At 42.3% G+C, this 20872-nt stretch overlaps 1 protein-coding gene and 1 pseudogene across 8 annotated transcripts in view; one reads left to right on the forward strand and one right to left on the reverse strand.

Moving 5' to 3' along the window:
- shld2 (shieldin complex subunit 2) overlaps positions 1 to 20872 on the reverse strand; it is a 137577-nt gene that overhangs the window by 92579 nt on the left and 24126 nt on the right. For 4 of the 7 annotated variants that reach the window (XM_078199687.1, XM_078199688.1, XM_078199691.1 and 1 more), the window contains exons 2-3: positions 16244 to 16302; positions 14832 to 14897 (exon numbers count right to left, since the gene is read on the reverse strand). The gene's annotated coding sequence lies outside the window, so the exon portion shown is untranslated. Of the gene's footprint in view, positions 1 to 4254; positions 4332 to 9361; positions 9428 to 14831; positions 14898 to 16243; positions 16303 to 20872 lie in introns of those variants that run through there. The other 3 variants (XM_078199689.1, XM_078199693.1, XM_078199690.1) reach the window with 2 other exon arrangements.
- LOC144480331 (peptidyl-prolyl cis-trans isomerase A pseudogene) lies at positions 11470 to 14042 on the forward strand (annotated as a pseudogene). The gene has a single exon (XR_013495645.1). The product of XR_013495645.1 is annotated as a peptidyl-prolyl cis-trans isomerase A pseudogene (transcript).

The raw sequence follows: 20872 nt of genomic DNA on the forward strand, positions 1-20872 counted from the left end.
TCTGTAAGTAGGCATGATGTGATTATTGTGCGACTATGAGAATCCCTGGTAGAACAGCCTTGGAACACATGATAATTGGTTGCTTGGCCAGATACAGAAGGCCAATTGGCATCTGTGGAGCTCAAGTAAAGAGTCAATGTCTCTAGTACAGGAGGGAAGAAGTGAAAACCAAAAGGAAAGTTAGAAGTGGTAGCAAAGGACAATGATTATTAAAAAGTACATGTTGTCAAAAGCTAGTTAGCATAAATGGAAGAGTGAAGAGCTCATGGTTACATTGGAACGTTGAAATGAGGAAAAGCAAATGTGAAAAATCTGAGGAACAGGAGAAGATACTAAACATGAAAGGAGGAAGTATACTGCCGCTGTCCTGGTTAATTACTGCTTGTCTACCATTTCAATTAATGCAGCTTGGATATCCCCAGGAGACTAGCTCTATTTTCTCAGCTCACAACCCAGTTCCTTTTATCTTCCTTGCTGCTGATGCATACCTCTTGAAACAGACTCTGCAATGTACAAAGAATGGCTGAGGTCAGCGTCTAATGTCCAGGCCCGAATTCAATGTCTGCTCTTTAAAAGGAGTAAGTAAATTTGGTTTTATTTGTTGAAAAATAGGGGCATTAAGCAAGGAATACAAAACACATTCAACTTCAATGGTTTTTGAAGTTCAATGGGACACAGTCATCAGGAAATTCTACCTAGGAACTGGAGAAGGCAATTTGGTCCCTCGAGCCAATTCTGCCATTCTATTTAGATGTGCATCACAACTCCATTTACCTGCCTTTGCTCCCTTGATACCCTTATCTAGTCAAAATTTGTCAATCTTAGTCTTGAAAATTCCAATTGCTCCAGCAACCAATTGTTTTGGGGTGTCCATTTCAAATTTCCACTACCCTTTATGTCAAAAAGTGAATCCCGATTTCACTCCTGAATCACCTAACTCTAATTTTAAGACTGTGACTCCTTGTCTGTATTCCAACACCAGGGAAAATAGATTCACTGTACCTACCTTATCAAACAGTTCAACTGGATTGCTCTGCAGCCAGCTGAAGTGAAGGGAATTCAAACAAAGTTTTTGCAACTTGTCTTCATAATTTAACTCTTTAAGGCCTTGTATCATTCTGGTGAACCTGCAATGTATCCCTCAATATTCTTCTCGAGGCGCAGCCCAAACTACTTGTGGTCTGGCCAAGGCTCTGTACAATTGAATCTTACTAACTTCCTCCCACTTATATTCTGGCTCCCTTGAGATAAGGGATAGTATTACATTTGCCTTTTTCATTACTCTCTGTGCCTTTGCACTAGCTTTTAGTAATTATGTAGACTGCAATGACCTCCCAGCCAGAAACTGGCCCAGTCCTCTTTTGAAAGTATGCAGTGAATAAATCTACATTCACAGAAGTAACTTGCTCCATTGATCCACCATCCTCTCAGAAAATAACTTCTGAATATCTTATCTAGGTCTATCTTTATGTAATTTATGAGCACACATGAGCAGTTGGGCACTAAATTTTAAAAAAACAGAACCACAAAGATAAGAATCTCTGGCTTAATCCTCGAGTCACAAGCAAATTGGCATTGGGTAAGTAAATAAGATCAGAGAATGAAAAGTGTGGCTCAAAGAATGGTGTTGGATAAATCAGTTTCAATTCATGGGGCAGTACTGGGGAAAAAGGGCAATGTATCGTTGGGGCAGGCTTCACTTGAACTGCACTTGGACCAATGTCCTGGCAAACTATATAACTAGAATTGGACTTTAAACCAAACAACGGGGTGGGATTGGGGGAGTGGTGCAAAGGGTTCATGCTAGGGGGTTTCAGAAAGTTAATGAGAAAAGGAAAAAGCAATAGTGCAGGATCACAATCTGGGTAATAATAACCAGAATGTAAGAGGAATGGATAGAACATACAAACATAAGAGTTCACCAGCAAATAGGGTCAAAGAGAAGTTTTTTTAAAGTTTAGTTTATTTATTAGTGTCATAAGTAGATTTACATTAACACTGCAATGAAGTTACTGTGAAAATCCCCTAGTTGCCACACTCCAGCGGCTGTTCGGGTACACTGCGTGAGAATTTAGCATGGCTAATGCACCTAACCAGCACATCTTTCAGACTGAGAGAGGAAACCGGAGCACCCGGAGGAAACCCATGCAGACATGGGGAGAACATGCAAACTCTGCACAGTGAGCCAAGCCAGGAATTGAACCCGTGAGGCAACAGTGCTAACCACTGTGCCACCGTGCTGACCAAAAATGATAAAAAGGCAGAATTCTTTATCTGCGACAGTAAAGATAGAACAGGAGGTAAGAGAGGAGGGGGAGTTGCACTTTTGATTAGGGAAAACATCATGGCCGTACTGAGAGGGGATATATCCGAGGATTCAGCCACTGAGTCTATATGGGAAGAACTGAGAAATAAGAAGGGGGAAATCACTTTGATAAGGTTGTACTATAGGCCCCCAAATAGTCAAGCGGGAAATTGAGGAGCAAATATGCAAGGAGATTACAGATAGCTCCAAGAAAAATAGGGCGGTAATAGTCGGAGATTTTAACTTTCCCAACATTGACTGGGACAGCCATACTATTAGAGGGTGGGAAGCAAAGGGATGTCTGGTAAGTGGCAGGCTTTCAAAAGTGTGTCAACCAGGGTTCAGGGTAAACACATTCCTCTTAGAGTGAAGGGCAAGGCTGGCAGAAGTAGGGAACTCTGGATGACTCGGGATATTGAGGCCCTGGTCAAGAAGAAGAAAGAGGCACATGACATGCATAGGCAGCTGGGATCAAGTGAATCCCTTGAAGAGTATGGGGGGGGGAGGTAGGAGTAGAGTTAAGAGAGAAATCAGGAGGGCAAAAAGGGAACACGAGGTTGTTTTGGCAGATAAGGCAAAGGAGAATCCAAAGAGCTTCTACAAATACATAAAGGGCAAAAGAGAAACAAGGGAGAGAGTAGGGTCTCTTAAGGATCAGCAAGGTCATCTATGTGCGGATCCACAAGAGATGGGCGAGATCCTAAATGAATATTTCTCATTAGTATTTACTGTTGAGAAAAGCATGGATGTTCGGGAACTTGGGGAAATAAATAGAGATGTCTTGAGGAGTGCACATATTACAGAGGAGATGGTGCTGGAAGTCTTAAAGCGCATCAAGGTAGATAAATCCCCAGGACCTGACGAAGTGTATCCCAGGACATTGTGGGAGGCTAGGGAAGAAATTGCGGGTACCCTAGCTGAGATACTTGAATCATCGACAGTCACGGGTGAGGTGCCTGAAGATTGGAGAGTGGCAAATGTTGTGCCTTTGTTTAAGAAGGGCTGCAGGGAAAAGCCTGAGAACTACAGGCCAGTGAGCCTCACATCTGTGGTGGGTAAGTTGTTGGAAGCAATTTGGAGAGATAGGATCTACAGGCATTTAGAGACGCAAGGACTGATTAGGGACAGTCGGCATGGCTTTGTGAGTGGAAAATCATGTCTCACAAATTTGATCAAGTTTTTTGAAGGGGTAACCAAGAAGGTAGATGAGGGCAGTGCAGTTCATGTTGTCTACATGGACTTTAGCAAGGCCTTTGATAAGGTACCGCATGGTAGGTTGTTGCATAAGGTTAAATCTCATGGGATCCAGGGTGAGGTATCTAAATGGATACAAAATTGGCTTCTTGACAGAAGGTGGTTATAGAGGGTTGTTTTTCAAACTGGAGGCCTGTGACCAGCAGTGTGCCTCAGGGATCAGTGCTGGGTCCACTGTTATTTGTCATTTACATTAATGATTTGGATGAGAATATAGGAGGCATGGTTAATAAGTTTGCAAATGACACCAAGATTGGTGGCATAGTACAGTGAAGAAGGTTATCTAGGATTGCAACGGGATCTTGATCAATTGGGCCAGTGGGCTGACGAATGGCAGATGGAGTTTAATTGAAACAAATGCGAGGTGATGCATTTTGGTAGACTGAACCAGGGCAGGATTTACTCAGTTAATGGTAGGGCGTTGGGGAGAGTTACAGAACAAAGAGATCTAGGGGTACAGGTTCATAGCTCCTTGAAAGTGGAGTCACAGGTGGACAGAGTGGCGAAGATGACATTCGGCATACTTGGTTTCATTGGTCAGAACATTAAATACAGGAGTTGGGACGGCTTGTTGAAGTTGTACAAGACATTGGTACGGCCACACTTGGAATAGTGCGTGCAGTTCTGGTCACCCTATTATAGAAAGGATATTATTAAACTAGAAAAAGTGCAGAAAAAATTTACTAGGATGTTACCGGGACTTGATGGTTTGAGTTATAAGGAGAGGCTGGACAGACTCGGACCTTTTTCTCTGGAGCGTAGGAGGCTGAGGGGTGATCTTATAGAGGTCTATAAAATAATGAGGGGCATAGATCAGCTAGATAGTCAATATCTTTTCCCAAAGGTAGGGGAGTCTAAAACTAGAGGGCATAGGTTTAAGGTGAGAGGGCAGAGATACAAAAGTGTCCAGATTTTTTCACACAGAGGGTGGTGAGTGTCTGGAACAAGCTGCCAGAGGTAGTAGTAGAGGCGGGTACAACTTTGTCTTAAAAAGCATTTAGATAGTTACATGGGTAAGATGGGTATAGAGGGATATGGGCCAAATGCGGGCAATTGGGATTAGCTTAGGGGTTTAAAAAAGAAATGCCTCCTATATTCTCATCCAAATCATTAATATAAATAACAAATAACAGTGGACCCAGCACTGATAGAACATAGAAAGCCACAGCACAAACAGGCCCTTCGGTCCACAAGTTGCGCCGATCACATCCCCACCTCTAGGCCTATCTATAGCCCTCAATCCCATTAAATCCCATGTACTCATCCAGAAGTCTCTTAAAAGACCCCAACGAGTTTGCCTCCACCACCACCGACGTCAGCCGATTCCACTCACCCACCACCCTCTGAGTGAAAAACTTACCCCTGACATCTCCTCTGTACCTACCCCCCAGCACCTTAAACCTGATCCCCGAGGCAACACCGCTGGTCACAGGCCTCCAGTTTGAAAAACAACCCTCTACAACCACCTTCTATCCAGAAGCCAATTTTGTATCCATTTAGATATCTCACCCTGGATCCCGTGAGATTTAACCTTATGCAGCAACCTACCATGCGGTACCTTGTCAAAGGCATTGCTAAAGTCCACGTAGACAACATCAACTGCACTGCCCTCATCTACCTCCTTGGTTACAAGTTGGGCCAAAGGATCTGTTTCCATGCTGTAAACCTCTATGACTCTATGAATGGACGCAGCAGATGGATGAATTGATACAGTAATAAATAGGTACAAGATGATAGCCATTTCAAAGATGTGATTGCGAAATGACCAAGGCTGGGGACTGAATATTCATGGATATTTGACATTTCAGCAGGGTGGGAAGAAAAGGAGGTAGGATAGCTCTATCAATAAACAATGAGATCAGTACATTAGTGAGAAATTAACTTGGCTTGGAAGGTCAAGATGGTCTGGGTGGAGATAACAAATAACGGGATAGAAGCACTGGTGGGCGTAGACTAAAGGAACCTAAAAGCAGCTCTCGTGTAGGATAGAGTATAAATCGATAAATAATGGGGGCTTGTAAGAAAGGTACTGCAATAATCTTCAACAATTTTAATCTACATATAAATTAGATGAATCAAATTGTCAAAGGTAGCCTTGGGAATGAGGTCATAGAGTGCATTCAGGATAGTGTCTTAGAACAATACATTCTGGGAATACCAACCAGGGAAGAGCTATGTTCGACCTGGTAACGTGCAACGAGACAGGATTAATTAATAACCTCAAGGGAAAGAATTCTCTCGGCGGAGTGATCACAACATAATAGAATTTCACATTTAGAAACCAACAAGGAATTACAAAAAAAGAGAGAATTAGAATATGAGAGTAAACTAGCAAGTAATATAAAAGTAGAGATTAAGAACTTCGAAGAGCATACCAAAAGGGGGAGAGTAGCTAAAGTAAATGTTGGACCCTCAGGCAACAAGACTGGGGAAATTCATAATTGGAGATAAGAAACGGCAGAGACTTTGAACAAATATTTTGCATTTGTCTTCATGGTAGAAAACACTAAAAGCATCCCACGAATAATAAATCAAGGGACAAATGTGAGGAGTAATTTAAAACATCATGACTAAAGGAGTGCTAGAAAAACTCTCAGGCTTAAATTTTATGGTTTCCCCCAACCTCAGCAGGTTTTGAGGTGGGGGGAACATTAAATTGCATGGATGGGAATCCCTGCCAGGATCTGAATGTAATTTCATATGGGCAGGGTTTCAGGAGGGAAACCCATCATAAAGGGGAAGTGCGGGAAGGGGGCAGTATCTCCATCAGAAGCCCCCCTGCCGACTTAGAGCACACTCCCCTCAAGGACGGACAGATTTGCCCCTCTCTGCCCCCAGCTTATCCCCCAATACCCTAATCACCACCCTTGCAACCATCCCCCCCCAAGTACCCACGCCACTTACCTAGCCACCATGTTCTAACATTTGCCCTACGCATGATACTGCGATGCCTCTTCCGACCACTTCAGCGCTGTGCCTGGAGTGCTGCTGGCCAATCAGATTGGCCGGCAGCTCTCCAAGGTGGGATTTCTGTCCAAGTGAGGACGGAAGTCCTGTCTGCTGTCAATTAACACTAATTACCCCAAAAAGGGAACCACCCGAAACAAAAAACAAAGCAGAAAGAAAACTTAAAACATTCCCTGTGGTGCCCAATGAGCACGGAAGGCCTTGATGCTGCCCTCGAACACCGCATGCTCCCTCTCCAGGGACATCCGGCCACAAATATAGCCGTGGTAGAGGGGCAGAAAGTCAGGTCAGACGACCCCCTCGGTCGCCTGCTGCCTGGACACGTTTATAGCACGTTTAGCTAGGTCCAAGAACAGGTTCACGAGGAAGTCCACTGCCTTCGCCAACCCTCCTCCGCATCGGGTGCCCATAAATCAGGGGCGTGGGGCTGAAGTGCAAACAGAAAATCAATAAAATATTTTTAAAAATAACTGAAAAGGGATTGCAGCCAATAACAAATAACGCCGGCATGGTCCACAGGCTCCACAAGATCGCAAAAAGGGGAAATTTCTTGGGAGCCTGTAAACGGGTGCCATTTTCAGTTGCATGGTACTGCTGCATGCACTCCCTCCACCCCAGGTCTCTGATATAGTGGGGGAAGGATCCCTTCATGGAGGGACCTCCACCGCAACAAAGCATGCCAAGGCTTGGCTGGGCAACGGGCGAGGGCACAGTAGAGCAAGGTGTGCAGCAGCAGCCCATACAGGAAATTCCTCCATGCAGTGGCAAAAGGCACGGAGGACATTTCCGTGAGGTGGCTCAAGCCCACCAAGGCTGCCCATCCCAACAAGACAGCCAGTCAATTAGACTAATTAAGAGCCTCGTCAGTAAAGGAGGTTAGTAAAGGAAGCCAGTCAATTTCCAGTTTCCCGATGTGACAGGAGTAGCTTTAACTGCTTGGAGACTGAACCCAGTGGCAGAGTACCAATGCTCAAGGCTAGTTCACAGGCCTTCTCTACTCATCTGGGACTGGAAGCATTCTGTAGAGGGATTCCACCACACCCACACCAGCACCACGTCCAACAGTGGCAGCCTGGCTGCTTTCTGTTCTTTAATTTTTTTAAAAATGTTGCTCAGAGGGTGCCTTCATGTTGAAGCACCTTCTCAGTCACATATGCTTTATTGTAAGTGGCCACTTTGCTGAAGATGGAAGTCCTCTGATTGGCACTCAAGCTTCAAGAGTTGGCCTCCTGCCCTTAATTGAACAAGGAAACTGTCTCCATGACAATTACGGAAGCAACCCAGTAACAATCCCAAAGACTGACTGTTTGGGATCCATAAATAGTCCCAAATCCTGTTTGCAGCCCCGAAAGTGAAAATTCAGCTCCTTGACAGCAGAATGTGGAAGCTCTTGCAGATAATAGACAAACAAGAACAATGAGCCCGTATTTTTAGGGGCCCTTTTGGTGTCCAGAGGTGACAAAGGATTGGACATAGGTCCCACACCCTTAAAAATACTGCAAGAAAAAGACTGCCAGAAGATAATACCTCTGGAACACAAACTTTCCTGAAAAAAGCAATTCAAGCCTCGACAGCAACCATCCTCTCTACCCGCTGCTGAACCTTATCTCACCCTGTAATTCATACAAGTAGATTAGGATCTACAGCAAATAACCAAGTTGGCTCAAAGAGTACACATTGTTGAGTAGTAGTTGCAGATAGGGTGAATGTTATATATGAAAAGGAAAGCTATAAAAATGATGTGGAAAAGGTAGGGAAATGGGAATAGAATACGTAGTTAACGCAGGCACAGGCTCAAGCAGCTGAAGGGCCTCTCAACTCTAAATTCTGTGACTTCTCTTTGCATCAGCATTTGAAACATTTGTGTTGGATCTCAAAACTCTACCTCCATAAAGGAGAAACTTCAACAAAAGCCAGGAATGTTAAAGCAGCCACTTAGCACAGCCTGGGCATTAGACTCTATATAAGAAAAGTAGTTCATCTCCAATATTACTAGAACACTCACTTGGCATTTACTGGGTATCACGGCCCATAATGGAAACAATTCACTCAGCATCAATAACTAAAGAATCACAGAATTTTTACAGTGGAAAAGGAGGCTATTTGGCCATTGTGTCTGCACCGGCTCTCTGAATGAGCAGTTTATTTAGTGCCATTCTCCCGCCTTCTCCTCATATACCTGCACATTTGTTCCTTTACACTCTTCATTTTCAGATAACTGTCTAATTCCCTTTTGAATACCTTGTTTGAATTTGCCTCCATTTCATTTTCAGGCAACGAATGCATTCCAGACCTTAACTACTCACTGCGTGAAAAAGTTATTTTTTCATAATGCTTTGGAGACTTTTGCATCTTTTGCCAATTGTTTTAAATCTGTGCCCTCTCATTCTCGATCCTTTCATGAGTGAGAATACTTTCTCCCTATTTACTCTATCGAGAGCCTTCATGTTTTTGTGTATCGCTATCAAATCCCCTCTCAGCCTTCTTTTTTCCCCCAAAGAAAATTGCCCCAATTTCTTTAATCTATCTTTACTGTAGTCTCCTTAATGCCTACATATCTTTCCTAAAGTGCGGCGCTCAGAACTGGATTGCAAGACTTCAGCTGAGATCGAGTCTTATACAAGTTCAACATAACCTTTTTGCTCTTGTACTCTATGCCCCTATTAATAAAGCCGAGGATACTGTATGCTTTTTAAATTGTGCTCTCAATCTGTCCTGTCACCTTCAATGACTTATGCCCCATATACACCCAAGACTCTCTGCTCTTGCGGCCCCTTTAGAGTTGTACCCGTTATTTTATATTGTCCCTCCACGTTTTCCATGTAAAGCACTCACTTGATACGCCTTCTGCAATTTTCTCATCTCTTGGCCCATCTCTTGTTCTCTTTCTTCATCTATATTCTAAGAACATGATATATTCAGAATGTAGGAAAGTATTGAGTGCTATTTTGATAAATGATTTCTCATTTTAATAAATCTAGTGTACAGGTTTTGCTTCAGTAGTTATCTTCTGAAATAGAATTCACTAAACAGTACTCGTCATACTTCAGTGATATTAAGGTCTCAGCCTCACAGTCCATGAGCAGCCATAAGTCACACTTTTGATATTGAAGCTAGAATTATTTTGACCTTAATTTACAGTAAGTTTCACTCACCACTTTATTTACTGTTCCTCTTGAGCATCACTGCTCACCTAGCTGCCTGCTATTCCCCTCCCTTCATCAAATTCTCAGCTCCCTTCTTTCCAGCCCCAATCCTGTCCATCTTCTACACTGTGACTAAATGCTTCCCTGAAAAAGCATCAAAGAGAAGCTATCTGCTCCAAGTACAGTGCGCATGTTTGCAGTCACTCAAAAGAGAGCGCTTTACTACGGTCATATATTAAAAGGTCAAAGAGCCACTGGAGATAAATGTAAACTTGACCCGGAAATCCTGGACTAAAGAACTATAATGTTCATTTGGTAGCTCATGAAATATTTCATTGATCTATTCGGCTGCTGATAGCGCCAAGCCGGTTTAAAAATTGAAATAAGCTAATGAGAAATTCATTGCCTTCACACAACTTTCTGATATTTCTGCCAGAATAACACGGTTACAACAGCACTCCCTTGTAAAAGGGAAATTCATGTTTGCTAAAGTCTAAGCTGTTGACAGAGACTTCAGCAATGACTGAAGACTACAAGGGGGATTAATGACCCAACAGTCAATATTTGTTTCCTTCTACAAATGGGGTTTCCACCATACTTGAGAGAAGTTACAGCGTTGAGATGGGAGAGCACTGAGCAAATTCCAGGCCTTTGTTCCCTTTTATTGTAACCAAGGTGTTCAGATACCTTTGATAATTTTCTTTTAACCTCATTATTACGACTGCAATTGTTTTTTTCATAGGCATTCCTCTGCTTCTGTATTTTTTTGAGGACTATCAGGCGGGCCAGGCTGTACCAGAGTCACACTGTGCCCACTAGGGGTATCTCTACACTTGCATTTAAAGATTGAGAGACACATACACACACATATATATATGCACTACGATTCACAAGGAAGGGTGTAATGGAGTATTGCAAAATGACCTGCAGCTAAATATCCTGAGCCTGAAACTGCCGGTGTTTGTGAAGGTCACCAAAGCTTTTCTCTGTACGTGTGGATCATTTCAATGTGCTACAGGCGACCTCACATTAGACATCTGTGCGTTGCAGATTGGTTAAAGCATGTGACTCATGAATTGTTTCCTTGAATAATCTCCTCTCCATGGACAACTGGCAGCCTCATAAGGGGGCTGTGCCGTTTTATCAATTAGCAAGGGTCCTGAATGCCTAGGCGATCGATTATATATTGCACCCCTGAGGTTTTCACTGTCCGTTGCAGAATATATTACCTACACGAGCTGGAATAGATTCAAGTTTCTGAACATGCAGCTTGTTAGCAAAATCAGACCTGGATTATGCAAGTCACTGCTCAGTTCCCAGATGCTGACCGCTGCTCTGCCTTGTGGCTGTCTCAAAGATGTCATGAACCACAGCTGAAGAGGGAGTCCTGGTCTCCTGGAAATAAGCCTTGCAGCTAACATTCTTCAAATAATCCTGCCCTAAAACAAGCATGTGTTGGGAAGCTGGTATTCAACAACAATTTATATCGTGCCTTTTATAAGATGTCCCAATAAGATGTCCCACAGGAGCATCATCAAACAAAATTTGACACCTTGCAAAGTAGAAGATATTTGCACAGGTGACCAAAAGCTTGATTAAAAAGGTAGGTTTGAAATAGTGCCTTAAGGAGGAACCAAAGAGACAGAAAGGCAGAGATTCATGATCTTTTTTTATGGCATGTAAATTCAGGGCATTCATAAAGATGGTGGAAGAGTCTGCTACGTATGGGCAAACTCAAGACACAAAGCAGCCCCAACGTCTCTAGAAATGATGTCCACACTCATAAACATTGCATTTCAACCCATTTTATTTAAAAATGAAACTTATGGCTGAACAGTGGGCACTTCAGCAAATCAGGCGATCTATCAACACAGCTGGAGTTGTGTTGATAGATGTACAACCGAGTGGAACACAGAGAAAAGGTCTTAGGGACCTGAAATGTTGGAAATGCAACAAATTGTAAGAGAAAATAGGCAATGGCTGGTTCGAGAGGAGAAACAGAGAGTCTATGGTGAGAATAATGAGTGGTAATAGAAATTCATGGAAATATGTAACAGTATCAGCATGATGAACGAAGATCAAATAGGAAGGCTACAAGATTGTTGTCTGATGTGATCGGTTTCTGAGAGACAAACATATTTTTGGTATTTTGGTTTAACTGTATCCTCCTGGGTCAAAGTGTGGTTAGAATGTCTGTTACACAGATGTGAGAAAGAACTAGGAGTTCTAGTCTCATCGCGGTCTGGGCGTTGGTAAGGAAAAATTTAAATATAATGTATCAGCGTAGTCACCATAGGCAAAGCCGGAGCTCAAAAAACATAGCTAAATAATAAAGGATCCAGTGACAGTGGATGATGGTAGCACTGGGCAGAGGATGGGGCATCATCAAACTGCACCAGGTCATTCTGGTGAATTGGTGCTACTGAAGAATTGGACACTTGAGTTTTTGAGTTGTACTTCTAGTTATGGTTGTAATAATATCTTTCTGTAAAATTTGTATTTAATGTGAATAAAACTAATTGATTTTTTTTAAAGCCTCTGTTGAGTTTAGAGGTCTGCTTACCCAAAAGAATAAAGAAAGCTACATAAAAACCCTAGACATTATAATATTCATTTCCCAAATATCTCTACAATTTGCAAATACTGATTTTTTTGCAGAAAATTGCAATTACTCTTTCACCACTATAGAGCAATTTGGAGAATATGTAAGTGTCATTGGAACCCATTCAAGCTGGCTCACTGAATGTCCTGCTGGATTACCGGAGAACTGATTGTCCTCAGCAACATTTCACTGTGACCACTTAATGATCAGGTTGTTTAAGGAAGTCAATCTCTAGAAGGTAAAACTAATGTTTTTACAGCTTTGTAATATAGAGGGAAAGAACATCACGTCTGAGGTTTAATGTCAATTTTAGCATGAACTATTCAATGATTCTACACTGTTACTGACAAGCGGCTTTTAATCTGGCAATTTATTGTTGATGGTAAGTTAAGCCACCCAATGGAAATGTACAAATTGATCAACTTTACAGTTCTCTCTCTCTCTGCCCAGTCGATGATAGCGGCTCACTGCCCGCTATTTTCTGCATTGGTACAAAGGCACCAGCGCCTTGTGCAGACAGCAGCTGGCGGCTGTCAAGGGGCTACGATGGTGCAGCTCAAAGGCTGGCCACAATCCCCGGGTTTTCATGGACATTTCTGTGGGCAGTAACCCTGGGGCCGGATCGTTTTGGGGCTCAGGCCTGATGTGATCCCAAAAACTGCAGAAAAGCTTTGTGCATTCTGCACTGGTGAGAAGGTACAAGGACTCACTATTCCACAGAATCATTCCTGACTTCATGTGCCAGGGTAGTGATTTCACAAAGCATAAAGGCACTGGTGGGAAGTGCATCTACGGTGAAAAGTTTAAGGATGAGAATTTTCAGTGCACAGGCGCTGCTCCCTTGCTCCCTATGGCAACGCTGGACCAAATACAAATGGACTCCAGTTTTTTATCTGCACTGCACACACTCCATAGTTGGACGGGAAGCATGTTGTATTTGGTAAGGTAGTAGAGGACTACGAAGTGTGAGGAAAATGGAGAAATTGGGCAGCAGTGACGACAAAACTACCAGGTCTGTTAGCATCATGAATTGCAGACAGATGCAAAAGGAATTCTATTATTAAATAAAACTTGATTGCTTGCAATTCCAAAAAAAAACAGCTCAAGTGAACCCTCTAGTCCTCAGTGACCACTGAATGCTAAGAAGTAGATAGGAAGTCATTGGAGAAAGTGTGGAAAAGATTAATGAGAATGGCTCCAGGGATGAGGAAGTTCAGTTATGAAGATGGGGCAGCACAGTGGTTAGCACTGCTGCCTCACAGCACCAGGGATCCGGGTTCAATTCTGGCCTCAGGGGACTGTCTGTGTGGAGTTTGCATGTTCTCCCCGTGGCTGGGTGGGTTTTCTCCAGGTGCTCCGGTTTCCTCCCACAGTCCCAAGATGCATTGGTTAGGTTGATTGGCCATGCTAAATTGCCCCTTATGTTGGGGAGATTAGCAGGGTAAACACGTGGGTTTATGCGGATGGGGCCTGGATGGGATTGTTATTGGTGCAGGTTTGATGGCCCAATGGCCTCTTTCTGCACCGCAGAGATTCTATGATTCTAAGATTGGATAAGTTGGGATCGTTTTCCTTGGACTATGAGGAGATTTGATAGAGGTGTTCAAAATCATGAGGGTTCCGGACAGAGTAGACAGAGAAACTGTTCCCATTGGTGAAAGGATTGAGAATGATAGGGCACAGATGTAAAATAATTGGTAAAAGAAGAAAAAGAAACACGAGGAGCAACTTTTTTTTAACACAGCAAGTGATTCGGGTCTGGAATGTGTTGCCCAAGAGTGTGGTGGAGGCATGTTCAGTTGAGGCTTTATCTGAAAAGGAAGAATGTGCAGGGTTACGGGGAGGAGGGGGGAAAGTGGCACTCAATGAATTGTTCACTCAGAAAGCAGGTGCAGACACAATGGGCCAAATGGCCTCCTTCTGTGTAGTAACAAATTCTGTGCCTCTATGTGCTTTTAATAACATGGAGACCAGAACTGTTCATAGGAACCTACTTCTAGTATGATTCTTCAAACACTATCATAAAATCATAGAACTTTACGGCACAGGAGGGAGCTAATTTAGTCTACACCCCAGGTATTCTGTTTATCTGGTGCAGTAAGACTACCGCTATACAAATCAGCAATAAGCCCACTCACAATGTCAAATTCTAACTGATAATCAGAGAGTATTTGGTGACTTTTGAATTAGACTCTTGCACAGCAAGAGCAGCAGATACCTGGGAACAGCACCACTTGGAGGTTCCCGTCCAAGTCACTCACCATTCTTTATTTATTATTGTCACAAATAGGCTTACATTAACACTGCAACGAAGTTACTGTAAAAATCCCCTAGTCGCCACACTCCGGTGCCTGTTCGGGTACACTGAGGGAGAATTTAGCACGGCCAATGCACCTAACCAGCACGTCTTTCGGCCTGAGGGAGGAAACTGGAGCACCCGGAAATATATCGCTGTTCCCTCACTGTGGCTGGGTCAAAAGCCTGAAACTCCCTCCCTAACAGCACTATGGCTGTACCTACACCTCAGGGATTGCAGCGGTTCAAGAAGGCAGCTCACCATCATCTTCTGAAGGGCAACTACGGATGGTCAATGAATGCAGATCTAGCCAGCGACACTCACATCCTATAAATGAATGTAAAAAAAGTTTTTTTAATGGTATTATGGCATATAATGCTGTGGACTAATTCCACTAGATTATCTAATTATTATTTCATTGTTGTTTTTGGGAGCTTGCTGTGTGCAAATTGGCTGTCGCATTTCCTACATTAAGATAAAGATATGTCCAACCACTACATATAGGTAAACCCAACAACTACAGGTCAATCAGTTTACCTGAGTGGTGGGGAAACTTGTGGAAATAATAATGCAGCACAGAATTAATAGTCACATGGACAAATGCAGGTAAATTAAGGAAAGCCAATATGGATTTCTTAGGGAAAATTCATATTTAACTAACCTGTTGGAGTTCCTTGAAGAGGTAACAGAGAGGGTTAATGAGGGAAATGTTATTGATCTGGTGAATATGGATACAGTATCATAAAACAGACTTGTGAACAAGGTTATAGCTTGTGGAATAAAATGGAAAGTAGCAACATGGTGATGGAATTAGCTGAGTGACAGAAAACAAATAGTGGTTAATTGATCATTTTTCGGGCTGGAGGAAGGTTTGTAGTGGAATTCTCCAGGGTCAGTTTGGAATCCTTGCTTTTCCTGATATATAATAATGACCTAGACCTTGGTATACAGGGCACAATTTCACAGTTTGCCAATGATACAAAACTTGGAAGTACTGTGAACTGTGAGGAGGGTAGTGTAGAACTTCAAAAGGTCAAAGACAAGTTGCTGGAAAGAACAGACAGGTGTCTCATTGACTTCAATGCAGAGAGATTCATTTTGGTCGGAAGAAAATGAAATGACAATATAAAATAAAGAGTACAACTCTAAAGGGCATGCAGGAGCAGATGGACTTAGATGTATACATGCATGAGTACTTGAAGGTGGCAGGACCAGTTGAAAGAGTGTTTAATAAAGTATACAGTATCTTAGGCTTCATTAATAGGGGCATACAGTCCAAGATCAAGGAGGTTATGTTGAACTTGTTCAGGTCACTAGTTTGGTCTTGGCTGGAGTATTACATCCAATCCTGCTCTTTATGAAGGATGTGAAGGCATTAGAGGATAAAGAAAGGATTCATGAGAATGGTTCCAAGGATGAGGAACTTCAATTTTAAAGATAGATTGGAGAAATAAGGAGTTTTCCTTAGAGAAAAGGCGGCTGAGAGGAGATTCGATAGGGGTATTCAAAATCATGTGGGATCTGGACTGAGAAGACAGGGAAAAAGTATTCCCACTCATGAAAGGATTGAAACAAAAGGTCAGAGATTTAAAGGAATTGGTAAAAGAAGCAAAGAAGTGATAGGAGGAAACCTTTTTTTGCACAATGAGTGGTTTAGGTCTGAAATAACCTACCTGAGAGTCTGGTGGAGGCCGGTTCAATTGAAGTATTCAAAAAGGAATCAGACTGTTATCTGAAAAGGAAGAATGAGCAGGGTTAAAGGGAGAAGGCGGAGAAATGGCACTAGGTGAGTTGCTCATTCAGAGAACCGGTGCAGCACAATGGGCCAAATAGCTCCCATCTACAACAGAACAATTCTGTGATCACAACAGAGACTACACTGTTGACCTAAAGTGCTTTAGTCTTTGTAAGGCACTTTGTGATATCCTTCGTCATGAAAGGCACTATATAAAGGCAAGTCTTATCTTTTTAGAACCTATTTTTCATATGTAGCTTATCGAGTGTGGAACTGAGCAACACAGAGAGCTAGGTCAGCAGTTTATTTAACCACAGAGGAGGGAGAAGATGCATCATGGCCAAGTCCAATTCCATTCTTACATGACGTCTACAAATTCACACTTCAATCAGAACACAGGACAAGGAAATCGCACCTATTTGTATTTCCCGAGTTCAAACACTTGGAGGGCTAGATAGTGTGTTAATTGCTATTCAAGCTGAGATCAGTTAACTCAGACACAGGAATTCAATCTGGATCTGAATCATTGGAGGAGCTTTCAATATATGATTCATTTTGTGATCTAAGCTATCTGACTTTACTTTCTTGCTTACTTCCAAAGCATTATGTTAGTGTGTTTATGATGCGAGTCTGTCACTATAATATATAAAGAAACATTATGTTGTATGTCAGTATTTAGGGAATAACTTTATTGGTAAGACTCATTTTCAATTGCCTCCAACACCAAGATCTAGATGTGGGAAAAGTCAACTTTTGTGAGTTTAGTGCACAATTGCGATTAATGAATGGCTTTTGCTCCAAAATATCTTCAAACCCCCTCCCTTGAAGATTATTCATGGTAAGACAAGTTCCACAACCATCTGCAAGTTGCAAACTTCATGTCGGCATTTTTTTCACAAAAGAGCATCACTGCCTGTTCTTGCCTGACATCCACACGTGCACTTTTCCTTCGCAATTTCACCCCGTCAGAAGCAGCAACGTGTGTACATTTATTCACCCCTCCCTTGGAGACACCGACACCAACTGCACTATTCCTTACGCAGTCTTGGGCTGTCATCAGTTAACTCAGCACTAAGAGGAATTCATGGCTTGTATGAGTCAATACCATGCGACACATTTACCACTGAGCCCCTGAGTCTTTCAAAGTCAATCCGCTCTGTGAAATTAAGTTGTCTTTGATAGCACTGTATAAATTGTTTCTATTTAAATCCTCTTACCGTATAATCTAAAGCCCAGTTTCATCACACTTGTGATGAAAAACATGACAAAAGTAATTTGCCCTGGTGTTGTATTCAGCACAAGCTGGAACTCAGCTGGCATCATTTCCAGGTCTATCTGCAGCATTACTGACAGTCACAACATCTGTTGAGTGCTGCAGTAAAATCAAACTATTTAGTTTACAATGCCACAGGGGATAACTGTGTCAAGCCTCAAGAAAAAGGATTTGCCAGTTGATTAAAATATACAAAGATCAAAGGAACTAAAATCTACAAGGTGATAGCAATAACCAATGTTGCTTTTAAGTGGAAAAACAGAGAATGTATTATTTTGCCAAGTCCAGCACATTAATGGAAATGTTTAAAAGCATGTCACATTTTACATGTGTGAGGCATCGCATTAAGTCAGTCTATAAAAGAAAATAAATCCAGTGTTAGGTTTTTCTGATTGCTTCAAATAAGCAATGCCATAGATCTGCCTCGTAACAAGAATTTAACAAAGCGCGAGAGGATGCGATCTGCCCAACAACAGGTAGAAACCTGCCTAGCGACAGCAGCTGCAAAATCTTTGTTGGACCAGCTTTCCCAGACTTGATCTTTGGCCTTGTATTGTGTGGAAACTATAAGCTGGATTTGACTTATGGATTTATTTAATTTGGATGTTGTTTGGAGAGGGAAGTCTGAAGGAGTTCAGGGATTATAGATATATTTTGGGACAAGGGGTAATTTCTACATAAAGTGTGTATATTTAGTGATTCATATCCTTAACTGTCTTGGGCAGCATGGTGTCACAGTGATTAGCACTGCTGCCTCACAGCACCGGGGACCCGTGTTCAATTCCGGCCTTGAGTGTCTGTCTATGTGGAATTTACATGTTCTCCCTGTGTCTGTGTGGATTTTCTGAGTGCTCCGGCTTCCTCCCACAGTCCAAAGATGTGCAGGTTAGGTGGATTGGTCATGGTAAATTGCCCCTTCGTGTCTTAGTGGTTAGGGGGATTAGCAGGGCAAATACGTGGGGTTAGGAATAAGAGTTTGAGGGGGAATGCTGTCAGAAAGTCAATGCAGACTTCATAGAATCATAGAGTCCCTACAGTGCAGAAGGAGGCCATTCGGCCCATCGAGTCTGCACCCACCACAATCCCACCCAGGCCCTATTCCCATAACCCCACATATTTACCCTGCCAATCCCCTGACACTGGGGTCAATTTATCATGGCCAATCAACCTAACCCGCACATCTTTGAACTGTGGGAGGAAAGCAGAGCACCCGGAGAAAACCCACGCAGATGTGGGGAGAATGTACAAACTCCACATAGACAGTGAGCAGAGGCTGGAATTGAACCCGGGTCCCTGGCGCTGTGAGGCAGCAGTGCTAACCACTGTGCCACCCCTGATGAGCTAAATGGCCTCTTTCTGCACTGTAGCAATTCTATGATTTTTAGAATATTGTAGTCCTTGTTCGTGTGTATTTGTCTTTTCTTTAATAAAATAAAGTCTTTAATAATTATTATATGATGACTGGACTGGTTATTCTCACTGGGGTTTCACATGACTCCTTACATCATTTCAAAAACAAAACTATACACCATCATGAACTGGTGTTTCAAATTGGAACACATTCGCAGTTAACATTAGCGTGGTTCATGACAGAACATTAACCATGTCAATTCAGTGATTTAGAGATGATTCCACACAATACCAACCCATTGAAATACTAGACTTAAATCAATTTCATCACTAGGTTTATATTTTCAAAGTGGTTTCAGCCAGAACCCTAATTTCTAAGCCTATTGACTATAAAGCCATATGATTACATAAGAAAAATATTTTTTAAATTCCTGTTGAGACACTGAATTTAGCAATAAAGTTGGTAATTTATTTTTTCTTATTCATGGGCGCGGGCATTACTGGTTTATATTTGTCCTGCTTTTAGTGGACCTAGGCAATTTTCCATACTGTTGGGCAGCTGCCAGTGTTGTAGCTGTACAGGAACAGTTTGGCGAGCATCACGGCTAGTTCCCAAGCACAAATCTTAAGTACTATTGCTGGAATGTTGTCAGGTATGCCTGGTGCTGCTTCTGACATGTCCTTGTACTCTTCATTGAACCAGGGTGGATCCCCAGACTTGATAGTAAATGGTTTCATGGGCACCATTAGACTGGCTCTTAATTCTAGATATATTAATTCAGCTTAACTGCCACCAGCTGCTACAGTGGGATTTGAACCCACGTCTGCAAAGCATTAGCTTTGATTACTAGTCTAGTTACATTACCACCCCCATGCTGCAGCCTCCCAAGTGTTGGAAATCACTACAAAGAGTTTTGTTATTTTCACAGGCCTAAAACATTAGAATTCTGACAGTGCAGAAGGAGGCCATTTGGCCCATCAAGTCTGCACTGACTCTCCGAAAGCCTATTCCTTTCCCCGCAGCCGACTTTAATTCAAAGTTGAAAACATCACCTAGTTCTGGGCTGCCAGAGAGATAGACAGATTTTGTGTTTTGTAGATAAATGTATCATATGAATGGTAGCTTTCACTTAGCCCCTACGAAATTGCAATATCCAAAAAAAATTATTTGATATGAAAATCAAGTTGAAATAAATTATTCAATTCAATTAGGGGTTTTTAGTTCTTGCATCATGAACATTTACGATTCTCATCTGCAGTTCTGGAACTGCAATGTCTAAAAGTACTCAATGACAATCAGGGCAGAGAATTTACAAAAATGCAGAAAAGTATAGTGAAAGAGAAAAATATTTTTTAAAATATTGTATTCAAACACGGCAGCTGCAGTCAATCAGCCACACTGAATGATTACCTGCTCAAGGTGTTGAATACTAAGAGTGGGATCTTGAGCCCGCATCCTCTGTCCATGAGATTGCCGGTGGGGGCTGAAGATGGAGGAACCCGGGAATCGTGAATGTCGCTGGCGAGATCGCAAATTCTGATTTTTACCATCTCTTAGGTGATGTAGTTTCATCCATGATAGTCAAGAGCCTGATTTTCATTGATTTAAATAAATTTAAATGTAATTAAAGACCCCCCTCGCCAGATCCCCCCCCCAAACAAAATTTTCAAACCTTGCCAATTTGACGTCATGTTGGCGGGGTTTACAACTGGTTCACCCAGATGTGAACCTGTTGTGGGGCAAAGTCACTGTAGCATTGGGTGAGAGATAGATAGCCAGGCAGTGCCAATCTGCAACAAATTGTGCAGTTTACACAATTGAGAAAAATAAGTTTTGGAGAGGGAAAAACAAAGCTTATGGCATCGTAAGCTAATTTTCAAAAGTGCAGGTAAATAATATCCACATTTTTCTGCATTAGTAATGCTTTATCGCTAGTCATGCGA

Source organism: Mustelus asterias, chromosome 28 (genome assembly GCF_964213995.1).
Source record: "Mustelus asterias chromosome 28, sMusAst1.hap1.1, whole genome shotgun sequence".
Classification (NCBI taxonomy): domain Eukaryota; kingdom Metazoa; phylum Chordata; class Chondrichthyes; order Carcharhiniformes; family Triakidae; genus Mustelus; species Mustelus asterias.